The sequence below is a fragment of the Macrobrachium rosenbergii genome, chromosome 27, assembly GCF_040412425.1.
Source record: "Macrobrachium rosenbergii isolate ZJJX-2024 chromosome 27, ASM4041242v1, whole genome shotgun sequence".
In the NCBI taxonomy this organism is placed as follows: domain Eukaryota; kingdom Metazoa; phylum Arthropoda; class Malacostraca; order Decapoda; family Palaemonidae; genus Macrobrachium; species Macrobrachium rosenbergii.
The window spans coordinates 15,495,150-15,514,128 of record NC_089767.1 but is presented as its reverse complement, the minus strand read 5'-3'; the positions used below and the strand labels follow the sequence as shown (position 1 = coordinate 15,514,128).

The 18,979-nt window shown below is 40.2% G+C and overlaps 1 long non-coding RNA gene across 1 annotated transcript in view; it reads right to left on the bottom strand.

Moving 5' to 3' along the window:
* The window catches only part of LOC136853429 (uncharacterized), a 76,773-nt gene that overhangs the window by 32,961 nt on the left and 24,833 nt on the right, over nucleotides 1-18,979 (bottom strand). The window contains exon 2 of the long non-coding RNA XR_010857454.1: nucleotides 8,208-8,261. This is a non-coding gene — a long non-coding RNA (uncharacterized lncRNA). The remainder of the gene's footprint in view (nucleotides 1-8,207; nucleotides 8,262-18,979) is intronic.

The window sequence follows — 18,979 nt, the reverse complement described above, 5'->3', positions numbered from 1 at the left end:
CCAAAACACTGATCACTAAGATCACAATTTATAATACAAAAGCAATATACAGGCAGTCCCTGGTTATCTGCGGCCTCGGTTATCGGCGATCCGGTTTTATGGCGCTTGTCTAGCGACGACAATAACAAGATTTTCAACACAGATTCCTGGTTATCGGCAGGGCTGATCCCTGGTTATTGGCGCTGATAATGAGGATCGGTGCTATTATCGCCGATTTTCGGTTATCGTCACACTGTCAGGAACGGAACCCCGCCAATAACTGAGGACTCCCTGTAATATGTACAATATTATTGGATACAGTGAATTAAAGCATAAAATGTTAAAAGGTCCATGGAAAAGATCCATAACCATTATGTTGATGTTTGTATAATGTGATATTACGTGAATATCGAGTACAGTAAAATGTAGGCTAGGCTACCTTATATGTACAGTCAGCTTCACGGGAGTTGAGACGAATTACCACTGATGGAGAAATATGGTAACTCTCTGAAGTAGTAGCAGTTCCTAGATATGCAGCTTATGAATCCTTGCGCATAGACATTTTGGTAAACTCTTCTCTGATTTCTACATAGTTATAGCATATTAGTTTCGCTGATTTTGAGATACAGCTACCAAAATACTGTAATTGCATGGATTACTGAACATATTCTCTCATTCTGCATGTAAATGAACAATCTACAGCTGAATTTAATCAATAACATCCTGAAATTCGTTATATATGAATTTACAAAATCTTGATGCAATATATAAATTTCTATTCTTTCTGCATTATAACATTCTAAACTTATAATTGTATAAAAACAAGAAAAAACCATCCAACTGTATGTAAAGAAAGGGGACGTATGGTTAATGGAACAACTGTTGTTTTGCGGAACGGTGGAATCTTACACTTGTCACCTCATCAGCTGATTGATTGCATTTTCATTGAGCGTCAACAAATCTGATATTAGAAATCCCATTTGAAGGTAAATACTTACATAACTTCATATATTTAACTCGATTTAATCCACCAACGGAATCTAACGAAAATTAAATGTGTCTTTTTATATTTAAATTTTAATGTTTCTAACAAGGAGGAAATCAGGTGAATCGTTACCCATATAATATATAAGGTCTATTTAATAATAGAGGAGCTCTCCAGTTCCAGTCAAGTTAATTATAAAGCCACTGTGTTTGTAGATGGTTGATTAGAATGAAAGGTTTGATCCAGTTCAACAATTGCTTTGTAAACTTTCAAAGTGTTTCATTCTGGTTAACAAATAAAGTAAAAAAAAAACTTATTTTAAAAGAGTGCATTTTCTTCCATCGTTTTGTTTTATTTATTTTTGTATTTTATTTTTATCTTAATTTTTTTTGTTTATCCAATGGCAATATTTTACTTGTATTTTATTGATTTTATCACAGAGTTGAACTAGAGTTAATAGAGTGTTTATTCCATATGTAGTCAAACTCAGAATTCATAGCTAGAATTTGAATTTTGGAGACAAGTTGCAGTTCAAGATCAGTTAGGCTATTTACTAAAATTCCTTTTAAGTGGTTTTTCTTTTGAGCTGACTGGTAGCCTGATTATGGGTTGATTTCAATAATTGTATAAACCAAAAAATTATATCTCTTCTTTATTTACCCTTTGTTTTATGCGACTATACATTTAAGCAATTATATTAAGAAGTTTGTTTTAATTTTGCAGTCATTTAAATGAAGCGTCAGGCTACAGGCCTATATGTGTTAATTGTTTTTGCTAACATTCACTTTTAAATTATAAGTTTATGTCATTTTAATACATGTTTCTTGGCATATAGGAAAGATACATACATAAAACTTTTTTGAAATATATTTTGATTCAGTATTATTATTTTTCAATAAATACATTAAAAACTGTATTTTTTATATTTCCCCTTCAATTTTCGAAAATAGCATAAAATTTATAGTCCTATAGCAAATTAATTTCACAGTTAATCCAAATAGTATTTTGTTTTCGATTTAAAAACCAAAACATAAATTCAAATACAATTTAAAGATTAGTTAATCAGTAAAAATAATTATTTGTGAAAATCAAAACTATGGCTGTTCCATTAATGCAAAAACCTTTTTATTAAATACAGCAAAAACATTTGATTTTTAGGTTTTTCTTCAGTTTGTTTTTATACAATGACAAGTATTTCAGTGACAGCAATATGGCAGAAAGAATAGAAATTTATATATTATTCAAGACTTTTTGTTCTGATATGCTATATTTGCGATGTTTGTCAATGAATAGGCTTGAAATAGATACAATATTGGCCCATACCTTAAGCTATGCAGTTTACAATCAACTGGGCTTCTCCCCAGGTTAGTCAAGAAGATAGTTTCACTGATTTTATGAGATAAATCTCCAAAATACCATGATTACTGAACATATTTTCTCATTCTGCATGTAAAAATGAAAAATCACAGCTCTGAATAACATCCTGAAAATCGTTGTAATGAATTTGGCAGCAAGTGTTGTGTGTGTGTGTGTGTGTGTGGTCTGGGATAAAAGTTCTCTCATTTGGCTCGTTATAGCATATTCCATGAATAAAAGATTTTGACTGCCATTCGGGTCCTTAGGGCAAGAAAATGGCACAAGGCCAGCTTTCTAAAACAACAACAGCCAAGGGTTTGTCCGCTATCATGGTGAGGTTATTAGAGGTTGTTATCTAGAAACATAACCATAATGAGCCAAACTCTAGTGTATCTGATAATAATGATGATAATGATAAGGTTTACTACTACTACTACCACTACTATAGCGTTTCATGATTGTCATCAGGCAGCATTTCACCAGAGAATACAATTTGTCAAACAAATAGAAAAAAGGTGATATTTCAAAATATGATGAGCAAGATATTCAGTACAAAGTGTCCCAGGAAGGGGTGATTATATCCAATGGTACCTGTGTCTGTGATGTTTGTTTCTTCCTTTCTAGGTGAGGGGGTATCATTTAACTAGGGAATTAAGGAGTGGTCTTATTACTGGGTGTTATGTTGTTCAGGTTATTTAGGTGTCTTATGATAATGTTATATCATTCAGATAAGTTTTATTTTATTAATAACAAATAACTCATATGAATTATATGACTTCATTATTAGAAAGTTCAACCTGTTGAGAAGAACTTCTAATTTTTATAACAGAGATGAGCTGGTAATTATGGGTCAAAATTTATAGCCATTTGAATCTAAAACGGAAAAAACTGCAATGAAAACATTGTTATTGGGGACCAGCAATGAATTACCGTGGGATGTTGATGTGTGTCCTCGGAGGAAATTGCTAGCAGTAGTCCAACTTTCGTCAGAGCCACTGAAAATCGCTGGCTCAAGAGATGCAGAAATTATTTGAATTCAATACGTTTTATCGTTGTTTTCCACATGACATGATTTGGTAGTGATATTCTGATGGGCTCCAAACTTCATTTGCATATGCAGAAAACATTTCACGGGTGTATGGCGAAGCATCTTGTGACTAAAAAATTAAAAATATATTTCTTGAATCCTAATACTTCCCGATGTTAGCATTATCCTCAGCATAAATCAGACATTTCCGTATCTAACATTATGAAATCCTAATGCACAGTAATCACATGACCGTTATTAGAAAAAAAAAGGGGGGAGGCTTAAAAGGAGAAAGTTAGGAATTAGTTAGGGATCTTAAAGGAGAAAGTTAGGAATTAGTAAGGGATCTTAAAGGAGAAAGTTAGGAATTAGTAAGGGATCTTGGTAAAGATCTTGTAATCCACAATACAACATACTGTAGAATGAAAGTTGTAAGCATGTGAAAACAATGTAATATACCAAAACGTTTATCACCAATAAAAGACAAGAAAAAAAGAGGGTGCATGAATTGTAACAACTTCATGTGAGAGAACATAACTGTCCCTTTAAGTCTTGATTAAAGAAATAAGATCTAAGCACGACTGGAAAGAAGATATAATTTTATTATCAAATCTTTCTTCTATAAAGGAATACATTTTACTTTTTTACATCAGATCTCTACAACCATAATGAAAGAACGTGATAGTTTACAAAGCAATCTGAGATAGGCGATTCTACACCTGACATTCTTCCCTCAACAGACACATTTACAGTGCTTTATAATTATGCACTCGAATATTTCGTGCTCTATAATCTAAAATAGTTATGATTAGCAGTAACGATTCACCATGAAATAAGTGTCTTGTTAAAAACAAATTAATTTCCCTCGGTAAGCAAAAGCGTTTAATAACCGTTGGGGTCCGTTAGTGGATGATAATCCTCATATTAGTATTATAATGGTAGATCAACTATACTCTGGGTGGTGTTATTACAGTTACGGTTTCTTTATAACAACAGATCCTCATCCTGTAACTGCCTTTACTGAAAATGCAATGAAAACCTTATCGTAGAATGGTGTGCACTAACCGTTCGCAAAGAAGGCCAAGCCAACTCGCAAAAGCATAGTCGACTGGGTCATAAGGATGTGAATGGCAGTCAAAAGCCTAATTTATATGTTTAGAATATGCTATAACGAGCGAAATGAGAACTTTTATCCCTTCACACACACACACACACACACAATTACCTTACAAATTCATTACAACGAATTTCAGGATGTTATTCAACTAGCTGTGATTTTTCATTTTACATGCAGAGTGAGAGAATATATTCAATGATCATGTTAATTACGTATTTTGGTAGCTATATCTCAAAAATCAGCGAAACTAATATGCTATAACTATATGTAGAAATCAGAGAAGAGTTTACCAATCAGCGCCTTCCTTACAAAACGTCTATGCGCAAGGATTCATAAACTGCATATCCAGGAACTGCTACTACTTCAGAGAGTTACCAATTTCTCCATCGGTGGTAATTCGTCTCAACTCCCGTGAAACCGACTGTACGATACCATAGTGTAGGCTAAGCTATTTCTTGTTTGTTATTCAATTTCTCTTTGTATTGAATTATCATAAGTCAGTCTGCATGAACCTTCAGAATTAGCTGATATTCTGATATTAATAATTACTATACTGTGTATGTACAGAGAATACTTTATAGTGTAGGCTAGGCTACCAAATTTGTATATATGGTACTGAATACCCTAGTGTAAGCTAGGCTATATTCGAGATAAGTTTTTCCAACAAACAATGGGTTTTTTGGAGCCTAACCCCATCATAAGTAGGATAATACTTGTATAAGCATTTTTAGTGTTTTGTGTGTGTTTGAACTATCAAAATAGACAGTTCTAAGTGTTTTTAGAAGGGTTCTAAGTATTCACGGGTTCTAGCTATTCGTGGGGGGGTGTGGTACGCATTCCTCTCGAATAATGGGGGTTTACTGTACAGTATGCCACAAATATGAGGAATGACAAGAGGAGGATGAAGATGGCCAACCCTGGATCCCTCCCACCTGGCTAAACATGACCCTTCATGCCAAGTGATCCCAGTGAATAATGCCCAAGTCCTACTTTAAGGATGACAGATCTCCAGATTGAACTTGGAAGCCAGCATGAGGAAAACCTCCAATCTCATGAGCCTTGATCTTGAAATAGCCTTCCAAACCCTGTACAAAAATTTTTTTAGAGCCTTGATCTTGAAATAGCCTTCCAAACCCTGTACAAAATAATTTTTTTAAACAGTTCTAATCACTTATGTCAAGGAACATAAGAAGCTAAGCAGACCTTGGGATGCTCAAGAGGCCCACACACAAAAAACCAGATAGGCGAAAGGGCAGGTGGGAGGCACCCTTCTTCTGAGACATGCCTAAAGATTGCCAACACTGCGGACTAGGATAAGGTATAGTAATGGATTTTGTGTTGAAACAAACTATAGTCTATTTTTTTAAACCTGGCAAACTTGCACTTAGTTGCTTGCCGCTGATTGGATGGACATCCTGTTGTCCGAATCTCACAGTTTTGTTTTCACACTTTCAGAATTGTGATTATACGATCATAGAGCGAGTTAAGAGCTAAGTTATATAATGTTATGTAAATACCAGTTGTAATAAACGTAAGTATTCAGAACTTGCATACCGAATAATTATACATATTTAATAGTTATGAAACAACATTTACCAAAGCCGTAGACTAGAAATATGCTTCAAACGCATGAACTTTAATGTTTAATTTCTGGCTAGACTTTTAGCACAAATGTGCCATTAGTGGTTTGGAAAAACCCAAAATGTGTTTATTGTACATTGCTGAAAGTTCTCTAATGCCTAAGAACAAAAAACTATCGTAGAAATTTAAGCTTGGCGGAAAAATTGAGGTGAAGTTGTGGGAGGAACAGCTGGTGAGTTGTCATCTGCACACACCACTTACAACCATAATTATTCAGCTTAGAATCAGCTATCGAGCAGGTGCCTCACTAACTATTTCACCTATTTCAGCCATGGCCACAAGAGACGATACAGATCAAAGCACACAGGAACAAACTTCAAACACAGGCAAAGACATACCTGAAAATCTCCGGTTGAAGAACAGTCAATTTAATGAAATTTTATATAACAGAGAGCGGCACACTAGCTAGAAAAAAAAGTATTCATAAATTCAGTACATGTTCAATTTGCCTTTATACATATCCTAAAATATTAATGACATTCCGTCTGCACTATTTTTTAAATGAAAAAAATTAGCATTATGATATATATAAAAAGCTTAATGATTATTTTAGGAACACAAGAGCACCACAACCCAGATTTGAACCTCCTGCTGAGAGTATGTCAACCTTGTGTCAACCCTGTGGCTGTTCCTCCCACAACTCCACCTCCTCAACTTTTACGCCAAGCTTAAATTTTTACGATAAATTTTTGTTCTTGGGAGTTAAAGACCCTTCAGCAATGTACAGTAAACCCCCTGTATTTGCAGTCTCATAATTCGTGGACTCACCTATTTGCGGATTTCTCTATGGAACATATATATGCATTATTCGCTGAAAATTCGCCCATTATCAGTATTTTTCACTAAGAAATATTCACTAATTACTGTATTTTCATCTCATTTTCATGACTAAATGCACTTGTGATAAAACTATTAGAATACTCAGGTATCCAGGTAGTGTCCGAGTTATGATAATTCGCCTTACGATAATCTGATTTTGCAATAGGGTAAGCAATTAACGATATGACAATGTTTAGAAAATATTTTTAAATTTCCCCTGGGCGCAGGCAGCAGCGTACAATCAGGCAGCGAGAGAGACCAAATTGATTTCCAAACCAAAACATTGATTGCTATGATCGCAATTTATCATACAAAAGCAATATAAATATACAGTACACTGTGTTACTGGATACAGTGAATTAAGGCATAACATTTCAAAAGATCCATGGAAAAGATGCATATTCGTTATTTGACATTTGTATAATATGATGTGAATATAGAGTACAGTATAATATAGGCTAGGCTACCGTATATGTATACGATATACCATAGTGTAGGCTTCGCTAATTCTTGTTTGTTATTCAATTTCTCTTTGTACTGAATTATCATTTGTATTGAATTATCATAAGTTACTTTGCATGAACCTCCAATAATTACTGTACTATACGGTGTATAGAGTATACCGTACTTTATAGTGTAGGCTAGGCTGTATTTGAGATACGTTTTTTCCAACAAACGATGGTTTTTTGGGGGGGGAACCTAACCCCATTGTAAGTAGGATAATATATGTATAAGCATTTTTAGTTTTTTGTGTGTGTTTGAACTATCAAAATAGGCAGTTCTAAGTGTTTTTAGAAGGGTTCTAAGTATTCGTGGTTTTTAGCTATTCGTGGGGAGGGGGTGTGGTACGCATCCTCCGCGAATACGGGGGGTTTACTGTACAATAAACATGTTTTGGTTATTTCCAAACCGCTAATGGCATGATTGCGCTAAAACTCTAGCTAGAAATTAAACAAAGTTCATGAGTTTGAAGCATACTTCTAGTCTACGGCTTCGGTAAGTGTTGTTTAATAACTGTTAAATATATATAACTATTCAGTATGCAAGTTCTTAATATTTATGTTTATTACAACTGGTATTTACATAAAATTACATAGACCATATAATCACAATTCTGTGCGAAAACAAAGCTGTGAGATTCGGACAACAGGATGTCCATCCAAACAGCGGCAAGCAGCTAAGTGCAAGTTTGCCAGGTTTAAAAAAATAGACTATAGTGCCCTTATATGACTATACATTCAACAAATACACATTAAAAAAGAAAGCATCTGTACTATACTTACTCTGTTATTTTTCAAATGCTGTAACTCATAGTCTAATTCTTGTAATGCTTTTACCTGTAATATAAAACACTTGCATGAATACTTAGTTATAATTAACTAAATTGTCAAATGTTAATGAACAATTTATAAAAGCAAAATAGCATATATTCTATACCATGATATAAACACACTCTAATAATACTTCTGTATGGATCAAAGAAAACTGTTTTCATGCTTTGAACACCGATTTTTTTTCTTTGCATCTTATTGTCTCATTCATATACCAGCCTTCATATGGATGTTTTGAAAATCTGGAAGTTAAACCCAAATGATCTATATGTATTAATAACTGACCATAAACATTAAGAAAAGCATGAACTGAAAGGATCCTATTAGTGGAAGGACCTCATTAGTAGTTTGCTTCTAAGAAACTGGCTGCCACAGGTACTCCTCTGAACATGTTCATTCTGATACATGTGAGACCTGTCTATCCTTTTATGTAGTATTGTTCTTATTTTTGAGAGCTCTTCACACACTATTACTGACTGAGTACCTAAGTCTATACTTCCCAATGATAGCCTATCTTTTACTTGCAGCAAAAATCAAATCTACTGCAATTTATTTAGGTTGCTGCCTCCTCCTTGTTTTACATATCCTGTAATACTGTACTTTGGAATTGTCCTCAGGAAGTCAGTTGCATGCTTCCTGCATTTATTCATGCATATCATATACTATAAGAAAGTCACAAATGTCTCCTGCATTTATTTTCCTCAATATACTGTATGAAAGTCACCAACACAAATATCAACCAAGTTGAACAATCTTTCATAACATTCACTTATGTGGAATTCTCTACCTTCAGTATTTCCTGAATATGCAGATTTTGTCAACTGAGTGCTGTAGTGAAGTCCATTATCACACATCTAGCAGAGCTCTTTTCGGAAGCCTTGTCTGTCTTGGTTCCTAAAGTACAGAAAATTTTAACTTGTATACAAAACAACACAGGAGACTTCTGGTGAAAATATTAATCTTGAAATAACTTTTAACTCCTTTATACAATTCCCTCAAATGAGTCTTCATTGTGGTATCTCTGCCCACACCATTACAAAACAACCAAAACTAGTTCCTCTTAAAGCCTGCATCTGAAAAGTGGTAGTCTGTGGACCAGAAATCCTTCAGCAGTATGAATTACATATGATGGGCCATTTTGTAAGGGATAAGCCTAACAGTGCTTAATTACTTGAAGTCTACAAATTCTGGTTGTAGCTTTGTACAACTGTTTACTAAGGATGCCAGCTAACCTCATGGCATGTTACTTCAGTATTATACTGCACTGAAATTTAAAGTGAGGCTAACAAAATCTTTGGCCACATCAAAAAGCTTCTGTAGGTCTAAGAGAAGCTACTGTAGGTGGGGGGGGGGAGAAACGATGCCTAATGTATTTCTGAAGCAGTCAATACATTTCAACTAATGTATGTATACTGATTACTACAAAAACACTAACATTGTAATTTCTTAATACAGTGTTGCTTAATTTCAATAAGAGAAAAAGACCCATTTGTGAAAATGTTTCTATTTTCTCTGTTACATACTGTACACAGTGCTTTTCTAGCTTAAGACAGCTCCTGTTATCTTCATTTGCTTCTATATTTCTTATGGTGCAAAAAAGTTACACTGTAAGAAAGGTAAGTTTCATGTAAAACTTTTATATATCTCGAGTAACACTAATAACATATTTAAAGTCCCTCAGATCTCTAGTTGTATCAATGTTAGACTTTTGCTCTACTGTCTAGGTATCAGCAGCCTCCGGGAACCTTCACTGCATAGACAAAAGTACAGTAATGTCTTCCATTTTTATCAACTATGTTAATTATAATTTAGATTATCATCACTAGATACTGTTTGTCATCCATAAATCTTTATTTCAGCAGAGAAATTCCAGTTGTGCCTTTATATTATGTGTGGAACACTCTTACTCTGGCACAAGCTTTATGCATTCACTTTCTCCTAAAATGCCATGAGGACACACTACTCAAGTGCTATAAGTTCTTGATTCTCTTCATTATAAAAAGACAAACTTGGCTCCCTGGCAGTGTTATGGATGCAGATGCCCATAAGATTATGAAAAGCTATCTATATGCAAGATGCTTGATTTCATATCCCTTCATCTAAGTTCCAGAAATTATTTAAGGTTTGTCTTCCAAGACAAAGTTTACCAATTTCGGGCTCTTTGCTTTGATCTTTCAACAGCCCCTGAAGTGTTCACTCGAGTCCTGGCTCCCCTATCAAAATGGCTCCACTTAGTGGGGATCAACATCAACCTTTACTTAGACAAGTGGCTTCTCTGATCCCCATCAAAGGACAAGAGCATGGAGGACACGCAAGACTCTTCTTCTGGCCCAGGAGTTGGGCCTTCTTATAAATCTCCATTAAGTCCCAGTTGAGCCCTTCTCAAGAAATCCTCTATCTGGGGATGACACTGAGCTCTCAAGTTTTTCGGGCTTTCCCGTCCCCCAAGAGGATATCCAGCTGCCTTCAAACAGTCCAGGAGTTTCTAGCCCTATTGTCTTATTCGGCTCAACAATGGATGAGCCTACAATGGATGAGCCTACTGGGGACTCTGACCTCCATGGAAATGTTCGTCAGACTGGGAAGATTGCATATGAGAGTACTCTAGTTTTACCTGAAGGCCAACTGGAACAGGAAGACAGTCAGACAAGTCATGTTTTTCCGATCACCCCGGAGATAAAATAGGACCTGAAGTGGTGGTTGTCAGAAGGGAAGTCCCTTCATCCTCTGAACCCCGACATAGACTTCTATTCCGACACCTCGGACATAGGTTGGGGAGCCATGCTAAAGAATCTAGAGGTCTCAGGGACATGGACTCCAGAACAACAGGACTTATATGTTAATGTAAGAGAGCTGAAGGCACTTCAGCTTGGTCTTCAGAATTTTACGCACCTAGTCTGCAACAAGACAGTCGTGGTGCACACGGACAATACCACGACCTTAGTTTATGCCTGCAAACAAGGCGGTACCCAATCCTTCTTTCTCTCTGTCAAGCCGCAAAGAATAACTGCTGTGGGCAGACCAAAATTGAGTTACTGTATTCTTATTACTCGCTTTATCCAGGGAAAGTTGAATGGGGTGGCGGACAAGCTGAGCTGTCAAAAGCAGGTCCTTCCCACTGAGCAAACCCTGGATCCCCTGATATGTCTAGACTTGTGGAAGTTGTGGGGCAAGCCAATGATAGACCTGTTTGCCACCTCCAGGAACCATCATCTTCCTCTGATTTGCTCACTAGCCCGGGACCCTCTTGCATGGGCCACAGACGCCATGCTACAGGATTGGTCAAATCTGGACCTTTATGCCTTCCCACCCTTCAGCATGATCAGGGAGGTATTGAACAAGTTCAAGAGCATGATCAGGGAGGTGTGAACAAGTTCATGACCCTCATCAGCATAGCTCCATTTTGGCCTCTGAGGGAGTGGTTCCCAGATCTCTTACATCTGTTGGTAGACTACCCAAGCCTGCTTCCCCAAAAAGTATCGCTACTCAAACAATCCCACTTCAGAAGACACCACCAAGGGTTGTCCACTCTCACTCTGACAGGATTCAGACTGTCCATAAGTTTGTCAGAGCAAAGGGCTTTTCAAGGGAAGCTTCAGAGGCCATTGCAAAGTGCAGAAGGAAGTCTTCTAGCTTTGTCTATCAGGCCAAGTGGTCAGTCTTCCTGCGGCGGTGCCACAACTGCAATGTTTCATCTTCTGAGACCCCTTTTAGTGCAAACTGCAGATTTTCTCCTTTTTCTGAGGAATACCAAGACCTTATCTTCCTCCAGCATTAAAGGCTATCGGGCAATGCTTAGCTCCGTTTTCAAGCACAGAGGCCTGGATCTCTCATCGAACTCTGACATTAAAGACCTGGTAAAATCGTTTGATACGATGAAACAGAAAAGGGACAACACACTGGTCTTGTGGAATCTGGATGTGGTCCTGAAATGGCTGATGGGCCCATCTTTTGAGCCCCTTCACTCTGCTTCTCTTCAGAATCTGACATGTAAATCTCTCTTCCTCTTTGCCTTAGCTAGAGTTAAGCATATCGGTGAAATACAAGATACTGACAAAAGAGAGGGCTTTTCTCAAGGGGATGCCAGTTGCTACCTCGCCTTAGGCTTTCTGGCCAAGAACAAGGACCCATCCAAGCCCTGGCCTCGTTCATTCACTGTGAAGAATTTGATAGAAATTCTTGGTCAGGAGGAGGAAAGAGAGAGAGCTGTGTCCAGTCAGAGCATCGAGATACTACCTGAATAGTACAGAAAAGATCAGGGGCTCTTCTAGTAACCTTTGGTGTTCAGTAAGGAAACCATCTTGTCCTCTATCAAAGAGTGTCTTGTTGTTCTTCGTAAGAGATTTAATTAGAGAAGCACATTCCCAGATCCAAGATGACATTTTACCAAACTTTAAAGTGAGAGCGCATGATATCAAAGCGGTGTCTACTTTCTTGGCTTTTAGAAATAACATGTCCTTGACCTCCAATATCCAGTCTACCTACTTAAGGTGCAGGTCCATTTTCGCTTCTCACTACTTGAAGTAGAAGCAGTGTTTAACCTTATTGTATGCTTTCTTAGCTATCAGGCATATCCTCCGTGACCAAGCTCCCACTGAAGTAGAGGTGCTCCACGGCTCAACAGCCACCACTATCGGTCAAGATGAGCACCAACCAGAGGCAGTATTCACCTGTAATAGCTCTCTTACTAGGTAAGGAAACAACAAGCATTGCATACAGTGCTGGCAGATTTTTCTATTTCAATTCAATATCATGCTTTAATGTTTTGGAGTAGACTAAGTCTATATATCCCACCTCCATTCAATGTGGGATTCTTTGAAAGTTACTTATATGAAAAATACATTTCATAAAATTTTTTACACATACTACCAAGTAATTGAATTAGAACCCAGTCCTCCCCTCTTATGGACACGAGGGCACAAACAAATTGGATAAATGGTAGTGGGTGGGGCTGTCACCTACATGTAAAAAATAAGTTAAAAAAGTTTGCAAAGATATGTTAGCTATATAATTATTTGGTAGGTTACTTATATGAAAATGGTATTTTCATTATAAAATAAGTTTTTAAATATACTTACCTAGTAGTTACATATATATAGCTTTATCCCGCCGATTTGTCGCGCACACGGCAGAAATTCAAAATTCGCAGCAATCGCCGATAGATGGTCAGGTGGCCCTACCTGTGCGCCCTCTACCAGGTACCTGGAACCATTCCCAATTGTCCTCAGAAATTCCATGCCCCTGTTCTCAGAGGGGAGGAGGGAGGGACCTTTTATATATGTAACTACCAGGTAAGTATATTTAAAAACCTATTTTATAATGAAAATACCATTTTTAAATATCTAACTTCCCTGGTAGTTACATATATATAGCTGATTGACACCATTGGTGGTGGGTTAGAGAACCGCAACACCGTTGGGAATTCGTATAATTACTAAACACTATATATTAGCTGTAACCATACTCTGGTTCCTACCTGATAAGGAAGCTGGCTTCATAAGTTATCCTGCCTCATTCGCCTGCATTCCTTGAGAGACCCAGCGACCCACCCAGGGGCTGTAGAAAGTCTCTATGGGGCTGTCACACGGTCCTCAACCTTAACATGACTAGACCACCACCCTTGCTATCCTGGCATAGCCATGGACAAAGAGCTGACCACCTGACCCACTAAAATCACTAAAAACACACTCCATAAAACCTAACTTAGACTTGCAACCCCAGACTGTGGAAGGTTGCAACAACCTTCCCAGACAACCTGTGAGTTCAAATCAAGAAAAAGGCAAGGGTATAATAAAAAAAAGGTTATAGGTTAGAGGCAGTAGTACCCTCTCCAACTACGGCGCGCGGAGGCAACGTATGGACCCAGGGAACAGCAATCCTCATATTGGGTCTGTACTTCTTTTAGGTAACAATCTGCGAAGATAGACTTGCTTCGCCAAAATGTTGCTTCCAAAATCGATTTCATAGACTTGTTGTGTCTATAAGCCATCGAAGTCGCCACAGTTCTTACTTCGTGCGCTTTGACTTTGAGGATTGGGAAGCTTTTCTCGTCACAGTTTTGATGAGCTTCCCTTATTAAATCCTTGATAAAGAATGCCAGTGCATTCTTTGATAAGGGCAACAAAGGTTTCTTCACCGAGCACCAGAGGTTGTCTGTCTGACCTCTCATGTTTCTGGTCCTCTGTAGATAAAATTTTTGGGCCCTAACTGGACAGAGGCCTCTCTCTTTTTCCTGTCCTACTAAATGAGACAGCCCTGGTATGGTAAAGGATCTGGGCCATGGTTGAGAAGGGTTCTCGTTTTTAGCGAGAAAACCAAGTTGTAGCGAGCAGACTGCATTCTCCCCATTGAAGCCTACCTTCTTGCTAAAGGCTTGTAATTCTCCTACTCTCTTGGCTATAGCCAACACAACCAGGAATAGGGTCTTCTTAGTGAGATCCTTCCATGAAGCCTTGTCGAGAGGTTCAAACCTGCTCGAGGTTAAAAACTTCAGGACTACGTCCAAATTCCAAGAGGGGGTCGGGTTGTCCTTCCTCTTAACTGTCTCAAAAGACCTTATGAGATCTGTGAGGTCCTTGTCTCCCGAAACGTCAATATTTCTGTGACGGAAGATGGAAGCTAGCATGCTGCGGTATCCCTTGATGGTTGAAACTGCTAGTTTTTCTTGGGTTTTTAAATGCAGCAGAAAATCTGCCAGTTGAGTTAGAGAGGTACTGGAAGAGGAAATGTTATTAATTCTGCACCATTCCCTGAATACGTCCCACTTTGACTGGTACACCTTGAGTGTGGACGTCCTCCTCGCTCTCGCGATGGCTCTTGCAGCTTCTCTTGAAAAGCCCTTTGCTCTTGCCAGTTTTTCGATAGTCGAAAGGCAGTTAGGTTGAGAGCGAGGAGATTTTGATGGTATCTCTCTATATGTGGCTGTCTGAGTAGATCGTTCCGACAAGGTAACGATCTGGGGGTGTCTACTAGCCACTCCATCACTTCTGTGATCCATGGTCTCATGGGCCAAAATGGAGCTATCAGGGTCATGCGGGCGTCGTTCGACTCCCTGAACTTCTTCATGACTCTGTCTAGGATCTTGAATGGGGGAAAAGCGTACGTGTCTAGTCCTTCCCAATCCATGAGGAAGGCGTCCACTGCCACTGCTTCCTGGTCTGGGACTGGAGAGCAGTAGACTGGTAACCTCTTTGTTCTCTGTGTCGCAAAGAGGTCTATTGATGGTTCTCCCCACAGATTCCAAAGCCTGTTGCACACCTCGCGATGTAGGGTCCATTCTGTCGTGAGAACCTGTCTTCCTCTGCTGAGAAGATCTGCTCTGACGTTCTTCTCTCCCTCTATGAAGCGGGTTATCAGAGTTATGTTGTTCACTTCTGCCCACAGCAGGAGATCTTTTGCTGCCTCGTAATGGGAATCCGAACGAGTGCCACCCTGTTTCCTGATGTAGACCAACGCTGTGGTGTTGTCTGCATTGACCTGTACTATCTTGTTCTGGACCTTCTCCTGGAAGTGCACTAGCGCTAGATGAATGGCCACCAGTTCCTTGACGTTTATATGCCATTTCTTCCGATGGTTTTCCCATAGACCTGAGATCTCGCCCTTCCCCAGAGTTGCACCCCATCCCACGTCCGATGCGTCTGAATACAACACTAGGTCGGGGTTCTTCTGTTGAAGTTCGAGGCCTTCTTGTAGTTTGTTGGGGTCGTCCCACCAACTCAATTGATTTCTGATTCCCAGAGGGATCGGAATCCACGTCTCTAGGTCTTGGCCTCTTTTCCAAAACTTGACAGATGGAACTGAAGTGACGTAGATGTAGTCTTCCCAGGGAGACAAATTGTTCGATCGAGGAGAGGGTCCCCAGCAGACTCATCCACTCCCACGCCGAGCAGGTCCATCTCCCTAGAAAGAGCTTCACCTTTCCTAAGCAATCTAGAATGCGTTTCAGGGCTGGAAAAGCCCGAAAAACCACTGACTGAATCCTCATCCCCAGGTAGATGATGTCTTGTGAAGGCGTCAGCTGCGATTTGGCTAGATTTACTGCCAGACCTAAGCTGTTGCGTCATATTCATTGTCACTTGTAGATCCTCCAGACACTTTGCTTGCGATCTGGCTCTGATTAGCCAGTCGTCCAGGTACATCGATATTCGTATCCCTTTTAGATGTAACCAGTGAGCTACGTTCGATGCCACTCGTGTGAAAACGTAAGGAGCCGAGCTTAGTCCAAAACAAAGTGCTCTGAACTGATAAGTTGTCCCGAGATGCACAAATCTCAGATATTTTCTGTAGTTCGGGTGAATTGGTACGTGAAAATACGCGTCCTGTAGGTCTATCGATACCATCCAGTCTTCTTGTCTGGTGCCTGCTAGGACTGACGCAGATGTCTCCATAGCAAACTTGACTTTGCTTACGTACTTGTTCAGTGGACTTACGTCCAGAACTGGTCTCCAACCCCCCGAGTTCTTGGGTACCAGAAAAAGTCTGTTGTAAAATCCCTCTGACGAGAGGTCCTTTACCTCTTCTATTGCTGCTTTTGATAGCATCTGGGTTACCTGTTCTTGAAGAGCTGCTGCTTTGCTCCCCGAGTATGTAGCTGTCAACTCTAACGGTTCTGGTGAAAGAGGAGGCTTCCTTAGGAAGGGGATCTTGTATCCTTCCTTCAGTACCTCAACTGTCCAGTCGTCCACTCCCCTTTGGCTCCACTCTTGCCAGAAGTGGGATAACCTGGCTCCCACTTGTGTCTGGAGGTTGTTGTGTTCACTTCTTGGGTTTTGGTTGCTGCTTGGGGTTCTTACGAGGTTGTCCTCCAGCAGCCATTCTCTGACTTCCTCTCGAAAAGGGCTCTCCCACGAAAGGGCTGACGCGTAGGAGGTGCTTCCTTCTCCTTCCTGGCTAAAAAGTTTGCCGGAAGAACTTTCCTAGTAGTCCTTGTGATCAGATCTTGTGTTGATTGTTGCGCAAGGGCTGCTGATAAGCCCTTAACCAGCTCTGAAGGGAAGAGCTGTTTGGTTAAGGGAGCAATCAAGAGCTCTGATCTCTGAGCGAGAGTCACTCCTGACGTCAGGAACGAACACAGCATAGCTCTTTTCTTAATAACACCTGCTGTAAAAAGGGCAGAGAGTTTGACCGTCCCGTCCCTCACAGCTTTATCGAGACAGGCAATAAGGCGCATTTGCGTGTCGTTCTTCTCATCTGTAACATCTGCGAGAGCTGCGAGAGTCCAGTCCATCAAGCTGAAGACTTCAATAGTCCTGAAGACGCCTTTCAGCAAGTGGTCCAATTCCGAAGTGGACCACAGAACCTTGGCCTTTTGTCATGGCTGTTCTCTACGTGAAGAGTCAACGAGTCTGGAGAAGTCCCCTTGTGAGGAGGCAGGAACTCCCAAGCCGAGAGCCTCCCCAGTCTCGTACCACATGCTGGATCTAGAAGCCAATCTCGTCGGGGAAAGGAAAGGTTGTCTTTCCCTGTTCTTTCTTCTTTAAAATCCAATCATTCAGTGTCAAAAAGCTCTCTTCACTGATCTGGCTAACACTGTCTTCTTGAAGGAAGAAGACTTCTGGGGTCTACCCATCATAAATTGCGAGGGAGGACTCGAGGTACGGCCTGTTGGAAATCGTTGGGAAATAAGTCCGCCAAAAGAGTAAGAAGTCTTTTCAGATCTGCAGCATGAAGAGTTTCTTGCGTCTCCTCCTCCAAGATCTCTTCCAAAGGATTCGCTATTTCCGATGTCGAACGAGTGGGGAATCGTGTGTATCGTCCTGCTTTGCGTGCGTCACGCATGCGTCCAACTTGCTGCGAGGGAGCGTCACGATCCTTGTCACCTCCCGTCACGCGTGCAGCTTGTTGCGGGGAAGCTTCTATGAGCGCTGCAAGTCCGCGTCTTGCTGTCCTAACTCCTGCCTTATCCTCTTCTTGGGTCTGTTGACGTCCTTAGGTTCCTTCTTGTGTGGTTCTTCTCTTAGCCCTTGCGACTTGTAAGAGTCAAAAAGAGACGCAAGGGACTGCTGAACTTCTGACAAGAACTTTACTTGAGGTGCCACTTGCTGCTGGGAAACAACTGGAGATGGCACTGCACGAACTTCTACAACTTCGGAGACTCTTGCTGGGATCTTCTGATGATGAGGAGGTGACGCCGCTTGCGACACGTCCCATTCTGGGGGCGGGGGAGAAGCGTGAACTGACGTAATGTACACGTCTTCTTCCTCCGACGAGTTATGCGTCTTACGCCTCTGTTTAGGCGTGGAAACGCCGTCTTCTTCCGACAGGAATCTCTCCGGAGAGCTCCATTTGCTGCAAGAGGGTTGTTGGAGCGGGAAGGGGGACCTGCGTCTCTTGATAGGTCTTGATTCTTGAGATTGACGCCAACCATGTCTGGGTCTTGCGTCATCCGAGGATGACGAACATGTCCTCATCTCGCCTTTCCTGCGGCGAGGGGGAGCGTCCTGGGATGCGTCAACAGGATCGCTCGAGGGGACGTCCGCTCGTTGTTCAACGTCTCTCACCTCCCTTAGCCTGTCGACGTTCCTTCTCCCAGGGGTTGGGGAGCATGGAAGAGGTCTAGGGCTAGGAGCGTGACAGACACGAACGGACGCACCCTCCACTGCACTAACACTGTCACCGAACTTTTTGTTGCAAACTATGCACTGCCCCCACATCACTTCCCTATCTGAAGTAAGGGATTGCACTGAAACTCCTAAGGCAGAAATAGCAGCCATAACATCCTTCAA